At 35.0% G+C, this 25,460-nt stretch overlaps 1 protein-coding gene across 21 annotated transcripts in view; it reads left to right on the plus strand.

Annotated features, from left to right (window-relative positions):
- The window catches only part of BAZ2B (bromodomain adjacent to zinc finger domain 2B), a 382,496-nt gene that overhangs the window by 75,411 nt on the left and 281,625 nt on the right, over window positions 1-25,460 (plus strand). For all 21 annotated transcript variants that reach the window (XM_029225702.1, XM_029225703.1, XM_029225701.1 and 18 more), the window contains one exon: window positions 9,008-9,371. The gene's annotated coding sequence lies outside the window, so the exon portion shown is untranslated. The remainder of the gene's footprint in view (window positions 1-9,007; window positions 9,372-25,460) is intronic.

The raw sequence follows: 25,460 nt of genomic DNA on the forward strand, positions 1-25,460 counted from the left end.
ACTCCTATGAGAATCTAATGCCACCACTGATCTGACAGGGGGTGTAGCTCAGGCGGTAATGCAAGAGACGGGGAGTGGCTGTAAATACAGATGAAGATTTGCTCGCTTGCCCACTGCTCACCTCCTGCTGTGCGGCCCAGTTCCCAATGGGCCATGGACTGATACCAGTTCGTGGCCCAGGGCTTGGGGACCCCTGGTCTAGACTATCAACAAAACATTAAGCTTATGCCCTGATTTGTAGCATTTGCCGATTTCTAGGTTGTAAACATTCCCACTGTGGTCTGTTTCAAGCTACCAATGTGATATCACTGGTAATAGAGTTGGGAAGAGATGGGCAGTAGCACACCACTGTATAGCTTTTTCTGCATGCTACAATGGACATAAATAACCTCAAGGGCATCGATAATAGTAAAGCATAATAAAATAAGAAGTGATGAGTTGTATTTATTTGTTTTTAATATAAGTTTGAAAATATTTATTTTTGGTAATGGCTGTGTTTAACTAGTAGCTTGAAGAATTCCTAAAGATTTAATTTTTGACAGCATGTGCTTGTATGAGTTGGATTCATCACACTGCTGCCCCTGGAGTGGTCCCATGCATAATCTACACAGCCTTATGTGACTGATTTGTTAATTGATTTAATGCAATCAACTTAACATGTTCATCATATGCCCTTGGCTTTTATGGAGGACTGCTATAAGACCATACACATGATGTCTATGCATTGGCTATAAGATTACATCAAAACTTTGACATTTTACTCCAATGTTTTAAGTTTGTCTTATTGAATTGGTCACTTTCTTATTTATCAGACAAGAATAGTATCCTGTTCCCTCTTTGTTTTATCTGCCTTGAAACTCACAGGTAAATTGTACACTTGATCATAATAACTGTTAGTGCAGGCCAATAACATTTCATTTAAAAAAAATCTTATGTTCAAATTTTAAGATATATATATATGTATATATACGTATGTACATATACATACATATATACATATAATACATATACAGACCTTCATTCATACATATATATGTATACATACAAACACAATTTCAAATTAGGTTTCCTAAGGTACATTTGATATGAAATGTTGAATAAAGTCTTAATTTGTTTCCTTTATTTACCAGTTTTCAAAGTAATGAGTTGGTTCCCTAGCATTCTTCAAAGGTGAACAATGTGTTTTTTAAGTATCATTATGAACTCATGTCTTAAGATATATTTGTTATGTTTCAATCCATTGTAGTTATTCTTAACAAGTTCAAATTGTCTCATCTTTGGCCAGTGGGAGCCAATTCAAGTTGGGTTCTTCAAATTTACTCTCAAGTCCTTTTTATATGACCCCAATAATCTTTGATAGTTTTCATGCTTAAAGGTATGATAGGGTATTTTAGGCTTATCTTGGCCATTACCTATCCCAAACCTAGAATCAACCTTTGCTTCAAGGAATTTGTTTCAGGGGCAAATGATGTTTAGTGTCCATAATTGGAAACATAAGTATGTGCTTGTTGCTACTGAAGTAGTCCCTGTTTTTAGGCATTTACAGTGGGCAGAACTAAGAAATATATATTTTTAAATATAGAATATGTGATGAGTTCATTCTAATACATCCAGTTCAAATTCACGATCACAGAATTTTTATGTAACTCATTGATTTTACATCTGTTTCTTTTTTGTCCCACATCAAAAACACCAACTTAATTATCCATTTGCTTTTTCTCAGACTGTGCATACAATAATATTACAATAACACTACCAATTAATACCACAAAACTATGGCTAATGATAACAAATTAAGTTCCTATTTTGTTGCTTCTTTAAAGTTCATTTTCTTAGTTTAAATCCTATGAGGAAAGTACTGTTAAATTATTGTGTTTGTGTGTGATTTTTTAAAATTACTGTGTTTAAAGTCACTTAGAATATTCTTCTCTGTATGGTTATGCCACCAACTCCATATACAATTAAGTTCATTTATTTCATTTAGATGGGATTGCTTTTAAAATTTAATGTATTTTTGTTTTATAATTATGTAAATTATTTTATGTTTCCAAAATCACATTTTTATGAGAACACTTCCTACTATTCTATCTTTACTACCCTGCTCCTTTCCTTTTTACAGGTAACCATGTGTTTTAAGGTTTTGACTTTTCATTTAAAAAGTGAAATACATATATAGATGAATGGTAGCATGCCATAGATGCTTTTCTCTACTTTGATTTTTTTTACTTAACAAAATACTGGAGCTGACAGTGAAATACTTTATATTCCATATATTCTTTATTCCTTTTAAAAAATTGCATAGTACTTCACTGTATATGTGTACCATAATTAATTCAGCCATTTCCCTATGATGGACATTTGTGTTATTTCCAGATGTTAACCTAAAACAATAAACGGTCAGTTATTTTACCAGGAAAATGGGTTTATTTGGGGGCAGCAAAGAATTGCAATTCGTGACATGCGACTCTGTGAATCACATGCAAGTCCAATAAAGAAAAGGAAAGAAAATTTTTTTATAGAGGAGAAGGGGAAGTTGGGAGAGATGTTGATAAACAAAAAGTCCATTGGAGGAAACTGGGAATTCAAAGTGTAATGGCTCTTAATTGGCTGAGTTGTGACAGTTTCATTGGCTGAGCTGTTGCCAGGCAAGGAAGAGATCTTTCTTCCTTCTGCTGGCATTTGTAGTAAGTAAAACAGTGTCACTTCCAGCTGGAGATGCATGGTATGTCTTTTCCTATTGGGATCATTGTATGGACCTTGACTGGTACATGGGCTCCCTCTTTTGGCCTTCAGACTCCATTTTAGTGAGGTTTCTCTATTAATTTTCATGCAGACTTTTGCTATAAGAAACAGTGCTTCAATGTATATTTTCTTATATACTTATTTTATATTTTTTCAGTTTTGGTCAGATTCTTGGAAGTGGGATTTGCTAGACACAAAATAAATGCATATGTAACTTTGCTAGATACTGTAAAATTCTCTCTCGTTGGAGTTTTTCTATTTTTCACTCTAACAAAGAATATTTGAGAGTGTTCCTTTTCCCCACAACTGCCTCACTAACAGGCTGTGTTGTGAAACTTTTGGATTTTTGCCAATTTGTTGGGCGAGACATAGTATCTCAGTGATTCTTAATTTGCATTTCTCTTATGAACAAGGTTGAGAATGTTTCTATTTAAGGGGCATTTGCATTTCTTTTCCTGTGAAATGTCTGTTCATATCTCTTGCCATTTTTCTATCAGGGTGTTGGTGTTTTATTCATTTTTAGATACTCTTTATATGTAGGGTTATTAAATTATCTCTGATATGTTACAGATTTTTTTCACAGTTTCTCATTTGTCTTTATACTTCACTTGCAGTATTTTTTTCTTTTTCTCAATACAAAAGCTTTTTATTTTTACATATTGAGATTTACCAATATTTCACTTTACTGCATCTAGTTTTGACCATTGTTAGGAACGTTTTCCCTACTCTCCAACTATAGAGGAATTGACCCATAATTTCTCCTAGTACTTGTGTGGTTCAAATTTTTATATTTAAATATCTGATCTTCTTGAAATTTATTCTTGGAACAGATCCAAACTTGTCTTTTTCCTTATGACTACCCAGTTATCCCAACATCACTTATGAAAACGTCCATCTCTTCCTTACTGCTTTGAGATACAGCCTTTGTCTAAGTTAAATTTCCATATGCACTTGGGTAATTTCTCAACTTTCTGTTGCGTTTATTGGTCTTTTTATTTCATGTGCCAATGCCACTGTTAAATTATTAAGCCTTTATAGCATATTTTAATATCTGATAGTACACCCTCCCCCTACTCCCAATGCTCTTTTTCAGAGTTTTCTGGGCTTTTCTTGTTTTTTTTTATTCCAAATGAATTTTATAACCAACTTGTGCTTATAACAGCATTCTTTTTTTGGGGTGGTGGTGGTGGTGCTGTGTGCCTTGTGGCACGGCATGCAGGATCTTAGTTCCCCGACCAGGGATCAAACACATGCCCCCTGTAGTGGAAGGGTGGAGTCTTAACCACTGAACCACCAGGGAAGTCACACAACAGCATTCTTAATCAGCAATGTTTATTTGAAGCACCATCAGAGTTTTTTAAAAAAAGGAAATAAATACTAGGCCCCCACCCAGACCTAGTGAATCTCTAGATATTGGGCCTGGGTATGTATATTTTGAAAAAGCTGTCCAGTTGATTTTAATAATCCCATTTAAAAATGACCTAAGGGGACTTCCCTGGCGATCCAACGGTTAAGACTCTGCGCTTCCAATGCAGGGGGTGTGGATTCGATCCCTGGTCAGGGAACTACGATCCCATATGCTGCGCAGCGTGGCAAAAAAAACCCCAAAAAACTTATAAAGCATAAATTCAAGGTCTAATTCCAGACTACTTTATGATTTGTTTTACCTTACGTATTCTGGACCTTACTAAGTGACTGCAGCATTTACCCAGTTCCCTAAGCCAGAAGCCTCTCTAGTTTTCCTTTAGTTCTTCCTTTCCTTTAACTCTCTCTGTTTTCAGTTGGTCACGAAATCCACATTTTACCTCAAAAACGTCTGGCTTTAAACCTCCAATACCACTGTCTCTTACCCCTTTTCTCATGGACTGTTCAGCAATCTCTTCATACTACAGTCTATTATCTGCACTGCCTACACAGTTATTTTTCCCTAAAAATAAGGTCAATCATGTCACTTCTTTGCTGACCTTTGTTGGCTCTCAGGATAAATTCAACCATGGTACTTAAGGCCTTTCACTCTCAGGTCCAAGCCTCCTTTTCCTCCTTAGTTCCTGTTATTCCACACCTCACACTGAATATTCCTGTTACAATGAATTTCTCACTAGTGGATGGACATCACACCTAGTAGCTCTTTGCATTTACATTTATGGTTTCTTTCACTTAGAATCTGCTCCTGCCTTCCTTGCCTGGTAAGCTCTCAGTATTTGAGATGCAGTTCAAATGGCATTTCTTTGATAAAGCTTTTTATAGACTCTCAGAATTAGTTGCCCCATTCTCTTTATTCTCACAAAACTTTATTATTTGTATCTTTATAATGTGATTTTTGTGAGTCTTTAATCTCCCAGGAATTTCACACTTTCAACATCAACCAGAATGTGAGCTTTTCATGTTTTTCCAGCCTCTAGCAGAGTGCACAGCATACAGCAAGCACTCAAATGTTTGTTCAGTGAATGAAAACAAATAAAGCTTCATTAGTCTGTACTGATTGAAACAGAAACAAGACATGACAGTGGCCAACTTGTTCTACTATTAAGATCTCTCCTTCGTTTGGCTTTTTGTAGTTTATAGTCAGCCTAGACTTTGTTCTCTGTCCATGGCAATTCCTTACTCTTTGAAGGTCCATGTACAATACCTACAGTAGTAAATACCTGTCCATCTTTATATCTGCCTGTTTAAGAAGTTCTGTCTTGGTCCTAAAAATAGATGATGCTTTATAGAAGAAAGTGCAACAATTTAGTCTATAGTGGTGGAATAATTAGTTTATGGCATTATAATTTAGTTAAATTATTGGTATTAGTAATTAGTTTAGGTATGTATCACATAGAATTTCAGAAATAATTATCATATTGGAAAAGATCTATTTGATCATTAAATTCTTTTACAGTTCTGTACATGATCAGGTATTGATTTAGATGATGATCTTAAGTAGAAGACTAAGTGCTACGGGAGACAAATTATTTTAAAACTTGTGATTATTTTCTCTTTTTTTATCCCCTCAACTCTATGATTATGTTGTCATCTCTGAAATGATCAAATGTGATAACATGAAAAAGGGAAGGAATCATATTAAAAAATAATTTAGGCACAACTTCTTAGTAAATGGGAATCAAATACTGGAGTAATCCAGTTTCAGATTTTTAGTGTATCATTATTTTTAAAAATCAGTTTTAAAGGTAGATTAAATTGGATAATTAATATATTTCAATTACCAAATAACAACAAATTATTTTAAAGATATATTTTAATATAAAAATTGAAGCTTTTGTTTTTTATTGAAATATAGAAAATTCATTTTATGAATTTTAGATATCAATCTGTGTGAGTTTTTCATTTGTCAACTACTTTGTTAATTATTGATTTTCATTTAACTGTATTTCACCTTTAAGAATGTTGCAAAAATATTTTCCAAACTATGTAAAGAGCCCTGATGATAATAAAAATATAGTTTTAATATATTTTAAAGACACCAAGATCAAGTTCTTCATTATCACCAGTTTTATCCCTTATTCTAAACTTTGATGACACTAAGTCTTATTTTAAGTTACTTCATCATTCAACCAAGGAAAAGACAACTTTGTGTTATATGTGGCTTCAATTTTAAATTATATATATATACATTCACACACTCTCTTTAAAAATTCTTTTGAACTGTGGTTCTAAAGTCTCCCAGGAGAATGATAGGAATTTTTAATGTGAATTTTTCTATAAGTTAATCACTTTCATTATCTGTGAACCATTTTTTCTATTGATTAGGCATATATCCAAACTTTAAATTACTAAATGAGTCTTCTTATGTTAAATAGTTTCCCCCACAGGTTTTTTCCTCTAAAAACTAGGCAATGTAAATTACATATTCTTATGAAACTTATTGTTTGGAAAACCAATGTGCCATCTTCAAACCCAGTATTATTTCAAAATGTTATTGGAACCAAAAATTGAACTATGCTTTGCAGTATACTGTTTAAAGTATTTAAGTAAAAGATACATCCTAGTTATCTAAGTTATTCAAGTTTGCCACAACTTTATTTCAAGAGAAATGTTTTAAGAGAATTCTTTATGAAAATTGAGACAATTTGAATCTAGCTATTTCTTTTTATCCTTTCAAAATTGAATATTTTCAACAGTAATGCTAGTGATTAGGCAAAATGTCAGAAATGGATTGTTGAAATACTAATATTAAAATTATTTACATATAGAAATATCAGTGAATTGTCTTGTTTACTTCCAAATATTTTAAAATACTGTTTTGAGTAATGACCACTATTCTATAAAATGCATGAACTTTTTTATATGTTACTTTGCTAAAGTAATATGTAAATGATGGCTTTCCACACTTGTTGTAGTCTGTATTTTTCTTCTGTAACATTATTAGTAAATTTTGATATTGTGGAACTGTTGACCAGTCATACATGTACAGAGCTTGGCCTCTGAGTTAATTAAATATGAGTTAATAATATATTATAAGGAAATTATTATCCTTATTACAGTTATTAGGTGGTTACTCAAATTATAGCTTCAAAAGGAATGCAGAGCATGGAAAACTCAGGATTAAATTATGCATTTGAACCTTAGGCCAGCTTTTACTGTAGAGACAGTTTTCTGCTAAGACTGAAATTGTATGTCATTGAAATTAAATGCTTTTCTGGGGATGGAAGGTTCCAGTTTTTAATGAAATTACTGAGTGTGGTGTAGTGAAATGATTAAAATCTGTATTCTGGGAATGTGGCAGGGAAAAAAAATCAATAAATGCTAGCACAGCTTTGCTGCTCAATGTGAATCCTGAGAATGAAATAAACTACTACAAAAATAATAATTAAAAACATATCAGCACATTAATTTATTTAGCATCAGTCTCCTGAGACATCATCTTCACTAATTTTTAGCATACATTTTACTATATAATGAGCAGCCTTCTTTTCAGATATCCCTATTAGACAGGCAGTATTTCTGCCCTTCCCCCCAGCGCTCCTGCATTGCAATCATTGTACTTGCACTTATTATGTTACAAATGACCGAGGTAAGGCTGACATTCTCAGTGCATGCAAAAAGACCTAGTCTGCCAAGCTTTTTTTTTTGTCTTAATGAAGCAGCTTTGTGAAATCTCCCCATGTGTTAATACTAATGAAGATCCTCCAGCACAATTAAAATCACAGCCAGTGGCTGAAGAGGAAACATAAAACAATAGCATCTTTTAAGATACATTTATCCACATATGCATGTACAAAATATACATATATGGTCAAATTAATTTTCTATAGCTTGCCTTTCACTTGCTCTTTATCCTGAAAATTAAATTATGCAAGTTTTAATTATATGAACTTTTGAGACTTTAATGTGTTCCAGGGGAAAAACACTACCTCAATGAAAAAAATTTTTAATTATTTATCTTCTTGGGTAATAAAGCGTTACCACGGTTAAGACCTTTTTAAAAGAATCATTTTTAGGAAGCTACAGGGTGGTGTGCCGTAGGAGGGAATTGGGTGGACTTCACCTTTAACTTTTTTGGTTTTAGGATGCTGAAATTGGTGGGAGAAAATGGAAGGGTAAAAAATAGGAAGTTGGAAGAAATTCTGGGGATAGACAAATAGCACACCTTGTGTGTAATTTAAAGATGGAGCAATGGGCTACCCAGTTTTCACTTGATTTTTTAAGTGTTCTAATTCGTACAATTAGCTATCCTCCCCCCTTTTTCTTTTGCCCTCTCAGAAGCTGGGGGAAAAACTACTGAGGTTACCTTTTACAGTTCTAACTTATAACTTTAAAATGATTTACTATTTTAACGTTTTATTTAAATTTTAACTCAATCCATAAACATTACAGCAGCTTAACTTGCCGGTGTCAGGGCAGTAACGTTTTACCCCGGGACCATTTTGCATCCTGCTTTTTATTTTATTTTGAGTTCCAAACATCCACGAATTTTTGGCATATTACATTAGTTGGCTTTTAGAGTTTAACCAAATTCTGAGTTTACAGACAAAAAAGTTTAGGTAGAAATGGTTAATATATGCTCCCTATTCGCCAGTGTACTTTTTTTTTTAAATTACGTGTTCAATCCTATTTTCTGTCTTCTCTACTTTTAACGGCAAAACAAAACATTTGAGTTCCTTAACTTTTTCCTGGGACAAGGATCGGTGCAAACTCAAAGCTACAGGATTCTTGGGAGGAAGAAGCAACCCCCTCCCTCCCTTGGCTACTTTAGGAGCTGATAGGTCATTTATTATTGGAACTGAAATGGTATAAACAATTCTCTTTTTTCCCTTGTTAACAGCAACTTTCATTGTTAGAGAGAGGAGAGAGAGAGAAGCCTCGTTGGTTGACGTCACTTGGTTCATGAAGCCTTCGCCTAGAAGTGAAGCTGCTGAACAAACCTTGAGAAGAATCATCTCCTGCTTCAATCTGCTGCTGGATAGGAACTAATCAGAGAGAGGGAGGCGGAAGACGGAGAAGGAGGGCGTCCAGGGCTTTCCCGATCACAAATCTCACCTCCACTCCAACTCTCTTTATACTTTTCTTGCAAAAATAATAATAGAAATAAGGAGGTGGTGGGGTTTCCAAAAACAAAAATCGTAACCTTCAACCATCTGGGGAAGGCAAAAATCCCATCCACCGCAACTCTCAGTTCGAAAGTAAAGGTGAGTTTAAAATCCTCGGGTGTGAGGGGTGCGGGTGACGATGAAAATTCCAAATATCGTAAAGCCGGTTGAAACCGAAAAGGAGAAACTACGCTCCAGAGAGCGGGTTAGACTCCAGAGTTGCTTATCTCGAGGCGCTCGCCCTGCCCGCCCTGCTCGCCCTGCTCGCCCTGCCGCGGCTGTTTACCCTCGCCGGTCGGTCTGTCTCTTTGTTGTGCTGGCTGGAAGGCTGGGGTGGTGCTCGGGGTCCCGAGTGCAGTTTGGGGGAGGAGGACGCGGAGATGCGCGGTTCTGGGTGGGAGGGGGGGTGCGGTCTCAGGAGAATGTAAACTTTATTCCTAGCTGCCGGTGCGGGACTTCGGTCTAGCAGGGCCGCGGGCCGTGCCTCCGCCGGCGCGGGCAGACGCTGCCGTGGCGAGTCTGCCTCCTTTGTGCCGGCCGCCCTGCTCGGCCGCCCGGGCTTCGCGTGTCCTTCCTCTCTTCGGCTTCCAGCGCTCAGGTCGCCGCCAACAGTTTGGCTTCTCAAAAAAAACAACCTCTGGCACTGTTGCGATCGCCGTTCCTACCGGGGAATAGCCGCTGCTCCCCCCATCCCCGCCGGGGTAGTTTCAAGATACCCCCCACCCCGTCCGCCTACTGCTGCCCTTTTTTGCCTCCGCCCCCTCTTCCCTGTAGGACTGCTTAGCTGCGCCTGCCACCCCACCCCCGATTCGGGCCTCTTTTGCTCTCTCTCCTGTAGTAGCTTGGAGCTCAGGAGTTTACAGAAAGTGAGCTGGGGGGGGGGAGGGGGGCAGGTGGGACTGGGAAAAGATCTGGATACCTGTGAAGGTCTGTTTCAGTACGCAGAGGATTAGAGGAGCATAGCTTTTCCGACAGTAATGTCTGTCTCCCAGCAGTTCTTCCCCGGGAGCTGCCCCCTGCTCTCAACTCTTCTTCGGTCTTCTAGTGTTCTTGTTGCTCCCCCTCCCCCCTTCCCTTTCGCGGCTCCTCTCCTCTTAAAGTAGTTCCACGAACCCTAGAATTGGGACTTGGGAAAGGAAGGAAGTGTTCGGAGAGTCAGAGCTGGCCCTGCTGTTTGGGAGATTTTCCCTTCTTTTCTCTCCCTCTGTATTTATCTTTTGTGTGTTGCTTCCTTATAAAGAGAGAAGCAGCTGCAGTCCTTGGCCGAGTTGTTGAAATTTATCCCTTTGTGTATATTACAATATCCTCCATTTTTTCCCTCTGCCCTCTAAACAACAAGCGTTTCGCCATCTTGGGCAATTTTTATTCCCAAGTCCCTCTTTTTTATTTTCTTATTTTTTAAGGAATGGAAAGAAGCCTTAGAAAGTCGAAAAGTGTGTCTGGGTAAGACAAAGTTTAGGGAATGTTCAGGGGGTCCAGTGACGTCATGTAAACTTTATGGAGAAATTTTCCCAGGAGTAAATTTTTCGCTTAATTTTTTTCCTGTTTTAAGCGACCATGTAAAGGACCATGTAACTTAACAGGCTGACGATAAGCTGTGCTGCTTATTTTTGTGTTCTCTCAAAGTGAGCCCTCAGTTTCTGCACATTTTATGTTTTGGTAACAGGTGGAAAATTATGTGCAAAAAAATGGTGGTAACTTTTATAGTGTCCTTTGGTATTCACTTAGCTTTTGTCTGTATGTTTCTTTAAAGGATTTGAATGTTATTTTTAACTAACATGTTTCCTTTCTTATTTACTCCACTCTCTTATGTGGATTTGTCTTTAATCAGCTTGGTTAATATTTACGTATACTTATTTTAGATGACTTAGATCCCCTTTTGTAATTAACTTATATATTTTACATATGCCTTTACATTTGAAAAGGTACAACTATTGAAAATACCTGGAGATATGGATACTTGAAAAATTTAGTAGCAGTATTAAGTAAAACTATTGGTGAAAATGTAGTTAGTATTTAAAAGGCAGAATAGATTTTAAAACATATTCTATAATCTCAAGTTATATGCCCTTTGTCAACCATTATGAAAAGATAAACAGTAAAACTGGCATTTTAATTTGCTTGTCTAAAATAGTTTTTCACCTCACTAAAGTTCGGTTGGTCACATGATCAAACTTAATGATACACTGACTGGTATATAAATTAGAGGCACTGTAAATTGAATGGGAAAGTGGAATTCTGTCTGCTGTAGTCATTTTCAGTCAGCATATTTACTTCTCTTCTAACAAGGACATGAAACTGTCTATTTAATTTGCATTCTCTTTGTCTTCTGGGTTGGGGAAAAACATTGACTACAGTTAACTCAGAAAAAGCTAATAGAAACATTTCTGAGTACATTGAAAAGGTTTGTCTAACACATAAAAACTTATGTTGTATGTGGTATGCTTTTATCTCTGTAGCAGTCATATTTGGTGTTTTCTGCTATGCTATTTATTTAGGAATTTGCTTTATGTAAAACGCTATATAGAAAGCTTGACTGAATTGAGCCTGCCATTTATGTGAATTGTAGGTAGGTGAAAAATGTTTAAATAGTTAAAAGCACATAGAACAGATGGTTCTAAATTATACATGCAACAAAGGACTAGAAGATTTGGCAGATTATAAATGGCAAGCAACAGAGGATAAGCAGTTTAAGAAAATGTTAGTTAAGTACATTTGATGTCTCACACCTATTGTAAACACTGTACATATTGTCACTGTGCTGCATAATCAATAACTTAGACACATTGAGGTGCTGGTAAGTTTCAGATAGAAAAAAGTACGATTTTACAAATGTTTGAAACGAATTGTTGAATATAAAATTATTTTAAGCCTGTGATGACAAGAGTTTTTCTTTTTTTTAGAAAATCAAATTGTATGCTTTAAAACAGGAAGTTATTTATAAGAACTTAATATTGTTGTACTCATATAATGGTTTGGAGAGAAGTAGGAGTAAATATATATTTTGAAATACAGAGAATAGTATATTTACTGTTATTATATGTTAAACTAGGGCTGAACTGTGTAGCAGCATTTACTCTCTCAAACACTACTGAAAAATATTTTTAGACTCTGCAGTCTTGGAAATGCATTTAATAGAATACTGTTGGCATAAGTTACTAAATACATATTAAATGAAAGAAGGGTATATTTTAGTATTAATTTTTGAGTTTGTGCATAACAATAATAAGGTTTTACTTGGTAACTATAGTTTACTCTCAGTTTTAAAAATGGAAAGATTTGTGTGTAGGTTTTGCCTTTCTAGAAGAATCTGAGTAATTATATTTTGCATTTTCAAAAGATTTAAAATAAAAGTATTCAATTTGGCAGAAATTTGTTTTTATTTTTATAAGCCATTTATTTAAAATGCATATGAGACTGTAATGGAAACCTTGGAATTTTAATTCTGTTGCCCTTTCTCCCATTTCTTTGTTTGCATGTTTATTATAGAACTGCAGTGTAAAGGAGCAGATGTTTTGCCAAACATCCTGATGTGTTGCTTTTTCTTATGGGAGTGCATAACTGTTCCTTCTGATGCATCAACTTGACAGCTGGTTGATTTCATGGAGCTGCTAAGAAGCCATTAGTGGTGTCATTGAATTGAAACAGAACAGTCACTCCCAGCTCGAACTGCAATTGTTAATGTCTTTGTTGCTACTTTTGTGTTACTATACAAGATGTAGGATATCACAGTTGCATGAAAGTTCAGTTTTTTGTCTTATCTCCTTGAATTAGTGAAAGTATGCATTAGAACTTGATTACTTTTAGGTTTAAAGGTTTCTCAAAGAAAGCTTTTAAGTTGTAGTTTTTGGGTTTTTGACCTAGTCCTAGCTAGAAGCACCAAAAGAAGGTATGATTTAGCACAAAGTAATGTGGGGATTTTGACCCCTAGATGAAATTACATCATCAAGGTTTAATGATTTTTAATAAACTTGATATTCTGAGGGATTAATTCAATTACCTAGCGAGGTATTTTAAGAAGTTTTTGCTTGTATTTAATTAAATATTTTATATCATAAGGTTTTAAAAATACTGTGCTTTATTTAATAAATGTTGACTTATTTGAATAACCATTTCTTTAAACTTTTGTTGCAGAAGATAATCAGAGGAGAAAAGAATTATTGAGGAAAAGGGCAATTTGGGGTTTACTTTTTATAAGGAGGTAAAATATCACTAAATAATTGACTAGTAGTCATTAAATGATTTTAAAATTTGAAATTATATTTTTATTGTACTAGTAACTTTTATTGGTAGTTTCAACTATCATACTGTGGTACTAAAATGGTGTCAGATCACCATTGATGCCGAAGTGTTTTCTACTTTTTCTAATTACTTGCTTTTTTTTTGGTGGGAGAGGAGATCGGAAAGGAGAATTAAGAGTGATAATCTCAACAGAAAAAAGCACATTTAAAAAAATTTGTGTAAAAAAACGTAAGGGTGGTAAGTTTAAGGATAAAACGTAGCTTATCACTGTTAAGAGATATTTTCTAGTTGTAATATTTATTGATTTTTAATTTTAAAATCTTTAAGTACACTAACAATTTTTCAAAGAGCTTGACATTTATAACATACTTAAAAGTTTGCTTTTAAAAGAAATTCTTAAAATGAAATTGATAATTAGAATAGATAATTTGCTGAGGTAAATCCCATTAAAAGGACTTCTTATACAATATAAACAAATTTAAACACTTATAATACACTGCTGAGTGATTTCAGAATTATGATTTCCTGAAATAATAAGTTTTCTGAACATGCTTTTCTTTTAAATAGATCATACATTACTGAGACTAAAGGTAAAATTTATATTTGGGTAATAATGCTTTTATATAACCTTTTAATATAATCACCATGCAGTTTCTTAAAATTATTCTGTTACCTTAGCCTATGATTCAATTTTTGAGAAATATATTTACTCATAAAATATTTGTGTCATGTCAGATATTCATATAAACTAAATGGTAAATTGAGTTGTATATTAAATGTAAGCTTTTTTTAAAGGAATCTCAATGCTTAGCTCAGTTTTAGAGATGACGTAATTTTAATTGTAGTGCAAATAAGCATCCCGTAATTTAAGTAGGAGTTTTTCCACATTGGGTTTCTTAAAGGAAACCAGTTCTAAACAGAAGAGTCATAAAAAGTTTAAACTTTCATTCATAAGTTTTTCTGTTGACTCTATTAACTTTGGAATTATGAGCAATAAATATATTTGATTGATTTACAATTACATATGGAGCTTAAACTAAAACGAATTTACATGGCTTTCAAATGTGCTTTGAATGCTTTGTGATTTGTGGCAAGTCATAACATAGTTTGAGATGTAAAATATCTAAGAGACCTGATATTTTAAGTTAAACATTGAGCTTTTTAAACGAATAGCTCTTGTAAGAATATGAGGTGAAAGTAAGTACAGTTTTTATCCCACATATTTAGAATTTACTATGTAAGATAAGGTGTTTTTAAAAATAAATTAATGCTTTGAAAAGTTGTTTTTATAATTTTTGACATTTGGCTTGTACTTTGGTTTTTTTAATGCCTTTCAAATAAAAATTAAATGTTAGTGATAACAGTAATAATGAAGGTAATACATAGATCAGAACCTTTACCAACTTTATGTATGCACACGTATGCATGTGTGTGTAAGGAAAAAGGAGCATTTTGTTTGAAGATAATTATTGTACTTCAGCTATGTGTAGACATAATTGTGTGTTTTTCCTCTGTTTTCTCCTCTTAACACTTTTCCACAAGCATGCACTCATTAATCAAAGACGGTGCACTCCTGCTGAGGGCAGAGAGGTTCATCAAATTGGCAGTCAGTTTGGTGTAAAGAACGGTGTCCTGAAGCTCTTAACTCGCTGGGACATAAATAAATCTAAGGTCTTTGTATGCAAACCCTGGAGGTTAATACTGTATAATTCAGTGTCCTGTCTTTGTTTTTATGATTGATGTTTTTAAATGTTTCAAGCTTGATGCAAGTCTTCTAGTAGGTCAGGTCTGACAATCTGATTGGCCGAAGTAAGAAAGCATTAGGTTGTCAGAAGGACTTTGAGTTTGCTGCAGAGATTTTGATTTTTTTTCATACGAGATCATTGTTATATTGCCTGAGCTGTTATAGGAGTGTACCAATGATTGACATCCCCTGCTGTGATAATGGACCCAGTGCATGAAATGCCAATAGTTTGGTCCTATTTGTTCAGAAGCTTACTGCTATTTGTATCCTTAACAGAGCTAACATGTAGAACAAGCAAAACTACTGGGATTTCTCTGTAGAAATAGTGCTGGGATTTGGCTTTAACATGAATTGGTTGCATATTCATAATTTAAGAACAGCTGGTTACAGCAAGCACATAGTCATTTGCAAGCTATTATAAACCATTCCACTCACACATGGAGCCTGTGCTTGGTGGATTTTTTTTTTTTTTTTATTGATCTACCTGCATTTAAAATCTGGTCACTGCTGCTACAGAAGCTCTTCATTTTAGCTGTGTTTGCAACATAGAACAGCTTCAATTTTAAATATTTAAACTAAATGCTGAATAAAATGAAGAAGCTTTGAAGGAACCAAATGTAAAAGGTCAATAATGTATTACTCATTATATGTCTCATCTTGGCCCAAAACAAACCAACCTAGATTGTACAACCATTGTAATTTTTGGAAAATATGTTTTATGATTTTGTCCATAGATGAATAATCAAATTATCTTTGATATGAAAATATTGTTAATTATATTTTACTAGTTATGTATAGTTTTAAGAAACAACACAAACAATAAATTGTGATTAATTAGCGTGTAAAACAGTTTCATCTAATATGTAGTAAAATGACAGTACTTTTAATTTTGAGTGATATAAGGCAAGATAGAAAGGAAAATCAACAAGACATTACAATTGGATTAGAATAATGCTAATCCTAAAACTATAAAACTATTCAGAATTTTTAGAAGGAATCTAATGAGGAGTCTCTTCTGCTTTTTGGGTCACTTCTGGAATATAAAGCACAGCTATACGGTTACAGTATTGAAATGACATGTGTAAGCTAGTCCAGCTATAATAGTGTCCTGCATGTTGTGCTGCCTAGTAGTGACTGAAAAGAGGAGAAAACCACTACATCCCAAGTTTTCACATTGAAAAGAAAATCACTTATCCCAAGTGAGAAGAGTAGGAGGAGAAAATGTTAAATGTGATTTCAGATATTCTGGTAGGAATCACAGGGAGCTCTTCCCTGATTTGTGTATGTTAAAGTAAGTGGATGCCTGAGTGATTTACAGTGGTGTGGTGATTATATCAAGCTTTCCACACAGCATAGTGTTAGGTTCACATGTGCATGCATGTGTTTGTCCCTACACTAGATGATGAAGTAGCTTTCAGCACTTCAAGGTTGAGTACCAGTCCTAAGAGTGCATTTTACTGTTTCTTGGCTTCACAAATGGCTGGATATGTTGATAATATCACAGAATATATGGCCAAATTTAATCTAGCTGACAGTAGGCTGTACTTTTTTTAAAGTAATAAATTCAGAGGTTATTAAAGGACAATGTTTTAGTTTTGCAATAACATATATATATATATATATATAGCTAATTTGCCATTATTGGAGGTTGCATTAGTCATTTTGTGAATTATTCTATGCCGTTTTTTTCTCTCCCTTTTGACGATTGGCCTTTCAGTTATTTCCCTGCTCTTTAGCATCTTAACACAGAATAAGCTGAGGAAATAAAAGGAAGTAAATTTCAAATGAGTCTAGTTTTGCTTCCTCCCCCACTTCTTGGTAGATCAGATGGAGAGAAGTCCTTAGATTTTCACCAAAATGAAGGTTTAGGATTTTATTTGTCTACCTTTTCTGGTTCTCATTATAACAGATAATTATATTTAGATAAAAAGAAAAGTGAGTTAATGGATTCAATTTTTAAAATATTAGTAACCCAACAAAACAGTAGAAAATTTAGCCAGTACTTGAAAACTGAATTGACTCAATAACCACAACTACAGGAGAACCACAGGTATTTGATACACTTTTATTGTTCTAGCACTAATAATAGGGGAAAAGGAGGGCAGCTACCTGCATTCATCAAGTTTGTACTGAATGCTGTCTTCAGGCATACTCGTGGAAAAAAGTTTGTGAAAGCTCAGAGTAGGCGAGAGATGACTTTTGTTCGGAATCATTAGAAAAGGCTCTTTGGTTTAGGCAGCTTTGAATTAGACCAAGAAGAGTGAATCAACTGAATATTCAGAGATCTGGAAGAAAGAATGCAACTAAAATAGGACAGCCTGAGCCCCCTCTAAAACAAATTAATTCAGGCTAGATCTACTGGGCATCTGGAGTGGTTATGCAGCCTTTTTGAGGTCACCCCAGAAGGAAGAGAAAATGTTATGGGGTCCTACTTTTCCTCCATTGCTTTAAAAGTCTGCTGCTTGGCTTTCTCTGGAGAAGGTGGGTTGATCAGTTTCAAATCATCCATTTCAATGATAGGATTGTTGTTTGTGGAAGCCAGGTTATAACTGACAAAACTGCCCTTTCTGGTCAGAGTTATTCAAATATTGTGCTTAACGTAAGATTAACCAGAACCACTTTCTTCTCCCTCATTATATTCCTATGCTTCTATAAATGTTTTTTCTTGAAACCTAATGCACGGTCATACCTACTAAGAACATTGAGCAGAGAGGACATCACCTCTGTTTCCCTTTTTTTAGATTTGATGATGACGAACTAGCTTTCCAAGGGGGTTTGATGTCTTCTGACTCAAACACTTTTCCTTCTTTTAGTTCCTTTGGATGAATGAAGACAGACAGACATACTGGCTGCACTGTCAATAATGGGAATATCCATAAGGACAAAAAGCAACCAAATGTATAAGCCCTTACTTTAAATTACATCAGTACTGAATTTCACTTATAATAGAAATTCCACGAAGAATAGAAAATATGAAAAGGAAAGATTAAAAAAAATTCAAAGACAAATGTACGAGAAAGTGTCATAATTTTCATTGATTAGACTTTTCCATACTTCATTGTTGCTGTACTAAGATAATGAAGCTTATTCATTTTCCTTATTTGCAATATTGTGATGAACATTTACCTGAAGGGATGTGTTAGAAGAAAACCTTAAAACTTTTATGTAATCATTTCTTAATCTTGATGATGATGAGTTTTGAGTAAATGAAATGTGAAAATGAGTGGAAATAGAAGGCTATCTAGTATCTGAGTTTAGAGAGAAGCCATACTTATTATCTTTTCTGGTTTCCATGATGACATGGTTGTTGAAACGTAACTTCTGGACTTCCTTGGGAAAAGGGTCATTGTTAACAAAAAAAACATTACGGTGATGTAAGAAGGAGCAAAGCCTATCTTGTGCATCTGAAAAAATTAGGGAGCAGCCTGTAAGTCACAGGATAATGTATTTCTCCTTTTATGGGTTATTAGTGTAGCATAATGAAAGAAATAGGGTCTGCAAGGCAACAGTAACAGAGATTGTGGGTCAAATCTATTTTAAAAGAAGGGTACTGCAGAGCTAAAGGAAATGTTGAGGGTAGGCAGTAACAACAACAAAAAGAGGAGACAGTTTTAAAGAAGGCTTTTAAATGGAGTCAAGAGGAGTGTAGCACTGTTACGTAATTGAGTCCTCTTGGAAAGTATCAAGATTTTCTTCATTCTGGTCTAAGTACCTTAGCATTAAAATTCCTGTGCGTTCTTATTAATATTTTTAGCAGTTGTTGAGAAAATAACTCTTATCTATAATCATACCTTGGGATTTTGAAGTAGGAAGTTGACCGGTTAGGGAAGGGCTGTGTAAACAGTAAGATAGTTTGTCCAGGAAGAGAACATGTAATAACTTTGGCCAGTTAGGTAAAAGCTCTTTCCCCTTCCCTCTCCAGAAGGAGATGTACTTGCCAAAACTCATAAAAGAGAAGAATTGGTTTAAAGAATATGTAAATGCTTTTGTACTAAGTGTGAAATGGGAGGGGAGGAGCAAGGCATGCTGGGGGGAGGAGGGGAAGAGCTAAAGAGAATGTGACCCGAATTTCCCTGTTTTTGCTTTAAATGAAGTGTTGTTCTATGACATAGTACCTTGAATTTGACCTTTTTCATTTTAATGTGAAACACTGTTTGTGAAATAGGTCATTTTTGGCAATTTATTGCAAATATTTTATTCTTAGGAGGGAGCATCTGATATGTTGCAGCTGAAGTCCAGAGATACAACTAAATTAAGTATATGGGCCTGGGTAAAAATGAATGCTTTTTTCTGTATTTGTAATCCTAGCGCTTCACAAGTGAGCAAAAAATAATCCTGTAGCCACCCATGGAAACAATCACTTAACTAGTTCCTCATGTTTAGTACTGTTGTGATATGCTAATAGTTCTGTATTAGGCAGCAGTGATTAGTTAAATAAATTGTTAGTTAAATTGCGAACGAGAAACGGGTCAGCATCTATTTTTTAATAACTAGAAACAATTCAAGGTGCCCAGAAATAAAATGCATCGTCTATAATATGCTCAAGGAGTTAATAATTTACATAGAAAGGATGTACAGAAAGTCTCATCTTTTGTGATTTTTGTATTAGAAATTCAATTATTTATGTCAGGAAAAAAGTTTGGGGTAGGAAAGGAAAAACAATTTCTTTTTAAAATTAATTAATTAATGTTTGGCTGCATTGGGTCTTCATTGCTGTGCGCAGGCTTTCTCTGGTTGTGTTGAGCAGGGGCTACTCTTCAGTTGCGGTGTGCAGGCTTTTCATTTCGGTGGCTTCTCTTGTGGAGCACCGGCTCTAGGCGTGCGGGCTTCAGTAGTTGTGGTGCTGGGGCTTAGTTGCTCTGTGGCATGTGGGCTCTTCCCGGACCAGGGATTGAACCCGTGTTCCCTGCATTGGCAGGCAGATTCTCAACCACTGCGCCACCAGGGAAGTCCCGAAAAACAATTTCAATAGCCATCATTGACTTAGTGAACTTATGTTCCAAGTGGGATACATGTCCGGTGCTCTCTGTTCCTGAGTAACTCTCACAGTGGGGCATCTTGCAGTAAATGTGGCTCTTATGTCTTAATATAAATGTTTTTTGTATATCATCATAGCTTCTAAATGCAGGCTAGCTATGGGTATCCTGAGCTCAGTTACATAAATTGCATCTGCTTTATTGTTGGTGGTAAAACTGGCTGTGTTGGACTTATGAGGAACAGTATAATCTGTCTCCAGTGTGGTCCATGTCAATGATATATATTTAAAATTGTGATAATATTGGAGTATGGTTGATTTAAGGTGATATTTTTTATTATATTTTAATACAACCTACTGAATAGAACCTACCACACTCCCCAATCCACCAGTAAGATGAGTTTCTACTGTATATGAAGGTTGCATGGTTTGAGATAGTTTATATGCTTAAGTATTCCTGTCCCCAAAATGTTAAAAAAAAATTGCTTTGGATTTAAAAGGGTTCAGGGAGATGGTGAAACTTCAGTTGGGCTTTTTTTTTCAGTTGGGCTTTGAAGAAAGTAGTAGATATTTTAGCTTAGAACAGCAACCTGAACAAAGGAGAGGATGGAGGGAAACCTACCTAGCTAAAATTTGTTTGAAAATCATGGGAGATAAAGTTAGAAAGGGGGTTGGGTTAGCTAATAGATTTTCAAGCAGAGGTGTGACATGATTAAAACGTTGTTTTAGAAAGATAGATTTGGAAGAAATCTGTTAACTGTATTGGAAGAAATCTGTTAACTCTATAGAAAGAAGAGGCTATTAAAAGAAAGATCAGTAATTTATCACAGAAATTCCAATGTTAGGTGATAATGACTAGACTAATAGCAATGTGAATGGGCAGAAGGATTGATATGAGGTACATAATTTAAAGGAATGGGGTTGGGCTAGTTGGGGGAGGTAGGAGATTGTATTACCTTACATTTAAATTAATTTCTTATGACCATAACAGTAATTTGATGTAGTTGAACACTTATTTCCTCCTTTTCAGACGATGAAAGTGAAAACTAGAGAGATTGACTGTGACTTACCGCTCACCAGTGGTTAGATATTTTTTCTAATACATCATACAATCTCATGATGAGTTTAGCTTAAGACAAACTCTCATCTGCTTTTCAAAACCCCTCTACTTCCCTCCTGGTATGTCACATTATGTATAGATGAATCATCACATCCAGTTAGCCTAATATTTTTCATTTGCATTTATGTTTATAGCTCTGTATGTATTTATACCACTGCCAGACATCACTTTCTGAAAGCCACTGGGAGATAGGAGGCAACATACCGTATGTTATGGATCCCTGAGTGTAGACTTTCATGACTCCATGATTTTGCATATGATCTTCCCTATATGCAATGATTATTTTCTTTCTTCTTGCTTGATAGAATCTGCTTATTTTCTAATATCCTTATGAAGAGTTACTTTTGTGAAATCTTCCCAACTGTCTACCTCCCCACAAGATTATCAGATTCTTCCCTTTGTGCCCCAGTTGAGTGCTAATGGTGGAATACATTGTTGTGCAAATAGATTCCTTCCTTCCTACCTTTGTAAATAATGCTTCAATGAACATTTTTTATTCATAATACTTTTATTTGTTGTTGTTTGACGTTATTTCATAACATGAATTCCCAGAAATGCAATTGCTGGGTCAAGTGCTAGGAATATTTTAAAACTCTTAATCTGTGTATTGTGAATTTGGCTTTTGCAAGGATTGTATGATTTTATACCTCAGTAGCAATACATAACTTTACCTATTTACCCCACTTTCATTGGATTGGGTATATTCATTATTTTTAGCCCTTGCCAATTGCGTTGCAAAACACTGTACCTTATTTTTTATTTTATTTTATTTTTTTGGCCATGCCACACGGCTTGCAGAATCTTAGTTCCCTGACCAGGGATTGAACCCAGACCCTCGGCAGTGAAAGCACGGAGTCATAACCACTGGACCACCAGGGAACTCCCAAAAATGTATCTTATTTAATCTGCATTTCTGTGAATAATTAGAGTGACCATTTTTCAGTGTCTTAACCTGTTGTATTTCTCTTTTGTAGTTAGTCTTTGACATTTACCTGTTTTTGCACTGAGATCTTAGTATGTTTATGATAAACTATTTATAAATTCTTCTAAATATTAATGGTATGTTTTAATTATATTTACTATAATTATTTGGCTTTATAATAATGTTTTAATTTGCAGAAATGTGAAATATTAAATTGTCAGTTCTTTAGATTTTAAAAAACATTTTATTTCCTTTTTTTTTTTTTTTTTCCGGTACGCGGACCTCTCTCTGTTGTGGCCTCTCCCGTTGCGGAGCAAAGGCTCCGGACGCGCAGGCTCAGCGGCCATGGCTCACTGGCCCAGCCGCTCCGCGGCATGTGGGATCTTCCCGGACCGGGACACGAACCCGTGTCCCCTGCATCGGCAGGCGGACTCTCAACCACTGTGCCACCAGGGAAGCCCCCTTGGCAGAATTTTTATAGTCACTTCTCATATTTTTATCTTATTTATTTATTAAAAAAAATAAATTTTGGAGGACTAATTTTTCTCAATGAAGGTATAAATCTTTAGATTGAAGAGAAGCAGAGTTTTCTTTTTAAATTGAAGTATAGTTCATGTATAGCATTTTGTTAGTTTCAGGTGTACAGCACAGTGATTCAGTTACATATATATATATATATTTTCAGATTATTTTCCATTATAGGTTATTAGAAGATATTGAATATGGTTCCCTGGGCCATACAGTAAATCTTTGTTGCTTATCTATTTTATATATAGTAGTTTGTATCTGTTATTCCCATACTTCTAATTTATCCCTCTCCCGACTCCCTTTCCTCTTCGGTAACCATAGTTTGTTTTCTATGTCTGTGAACCTATTTCTGTTTTACATATAGATTCATTTGTATTATTTTTAAGATTCCACATATAAGTGGTTTCATATCATATTTGTCTTTCTCTGTCTGACTTACTTCACTTAATATGATATTCTCTAGGTCCATCCATGTTGCTGCAAATGGCAATATTTTCTTTTTTTATGGCTGAGTAATATTCCATTCTATATACAAACTACATCTTCTTAAACCAATAGTCTGTTAATGAGCACTTGGGTTGCTTCCACATCTTGGCTATTGCAAATAGTGCTGCTGTGAATATTGAAGTGCATGTATCTTTTCGAATTAAGAGTTTTCATCTTTTCCAGCTATATGCCCAGGAGTGGGGTTGCTGGATCCTATGGTAACTCTGTTTTTAGTTTTTTAAGGAACCTCCAGACTGTTTTCCACAGTGGCTGTACCAATTTACATTCCAACCAACAGTGTAGGAGGGTTCCCTTTTCTCTATACCACCTCCAGCATTTATTATTTGTAGGCTTTTTGATGATGGCCATTCTGACCAGTGTGAAAGTGATGATACCTCATTGTAGTTTTGATTTGCATTTCTCTAATAATTAGTGATGTTGAGCATCTTTTCGTGTGCCTCTTGACCATCTGTATGTCTTCTTTGGAGAAATGTCTATTTAGGTCTTCTGCCCATATTTTGATTGGGTTGTTTGTGTGTTTGATCTTGAGTTGTATGAGCTGTTTGTACAGTATTTTGGAAATTAAGCCCTTGTTGGTGGCATGGTTTGTGAATATTTTCTCCCAATCTGTAGGGTGTCTTTTTGTTTTGTTTAGGGTTTCCTTTTTTGTGCAAAAGCTTTTAAGTTTGGTTAGGTCCCATTTGTTTATTTTTGCTTTTATTTCTATTGCCTTGGGAGACTGACCTAAGAATCAGTCAGAATCAGCACTGACATTGCTACAGTTTATGTCAGAGAATGTTTTGCCTATGTTCTCTTCTAGGAGTTCTATGGTGTCTTACATTTAGGCCTTTAAACCATTTTGAGTTGATTTTTGTATATGGTGTGAGGGTGTGAAGAAGTGTTCTAATTTCATTGATTTACATGGAGCTGTCTAGCTTTCACAACACCACTTGCTGAAGAGACTGTCTTTTTTTCCCCATTGTATATTCTTGCCTCCTTTGTCTTAGATTAATTGACTGTAGGTGTATGGGTTTATTTCTGGACTCTCTATTCTGTTCCACTGATCCATATGTCTGTTTTTGTGCTAATACCACACTGTTTTGATTAGTGTAGCTTTGTAGTATTGTCTGAAGTCTGGAATGGTTATGCTTCCAACTTTGTTCTTTTTCCTCAGGATAAAAAAAATTTTTTTTTATTGAACTATTGTTGATTTACAATACTATATTAGTTTCAGATGTACAACATAGTGATTCAATATTTGTATAGATAATACTCCATCTAAAGCTATTACAAAATAATAGCTATATTTCCCTGTGCTGTACAATATATCCTTGTTGTTTATTTATTTTATACATAGTAGTTTGTATCTCTTAATCTGATACCCCTATCTTGCCTGACCCCCTCTCTCTACTGGTAACCACTAGTTTGTTCTGTATTTTATTTTTGGCATTTAAGTCTTCCCCATTCCTTTTTGCTAGGAAAACTGTCTTTTAATGCCCATATTAAGGCCCAACTTCCCATCAGTACTTATTATCTATACTACATTTCCTCAAAATCTCTGCTATAAGGAATGTTAAACTAGATAACTAAAGGTCAGCTTTTTAAAGCATTGTCAATTTTTTGTTATTTTTTTCTACCTCTTGTAAAAGGACTCTTTCTAAAAAATATTAATTTTATTAGAAAGTTCTGAACATATTAAAAATAAATTTTCATTGATCAGGTAAGGTTGGTATCCTGGTAAATAATTCTATTTCTTATTAGATACCTGAATTAAGACTATTTGAGAATATAACTTGGACCTTTAAAAAATAAATTCTAATATTATATTTGAGCTGTTTGCTTGTTTATGATAAAAATAAATTGTAAATGCAGCTCTACAGCTTGCTGGTTATTTCTTCTTACAATTAATCATGTTCATTGCCCTTTGATTTTTTTTTTTATATTCATTTTATTGTTTATTTTCTAACTTTTAAAAAAATTGAGGTATAGGGGCTTCCTTGGTGGTCCAGTGGCTAAGATTTTGTGCTCCCAGTGAAGGGGGCCTGGGTTTGATCCCTGGTCAGGGAACTAGATCCCACATGCCACAACTAAGGGTTCTCATGCCACAGCTAAAGATCCTGCATGCCGCAACTAAAAGATCCTGCATGCTGCAAGGAAGATCCTGCACGTGG

Source organism: Monodon monoceros, unplaced genomic scaffold (genome assembly GCF_005190385.1).
Source record: "Monodon monoceros isolate NGI ecotype Baffin Bay Population unplaced genomic scaffold, NGI_Narwhal_1 Super_Scaffold_16, whole genome shotgun sequence".
Classification (NCBI taxonomy): domain Eukaryota; kingdom Metazoa; phylum Chordata; class Mammalia; order Artiodactyla; family Monodontidae; genus Monodon; species Monodon monoceros.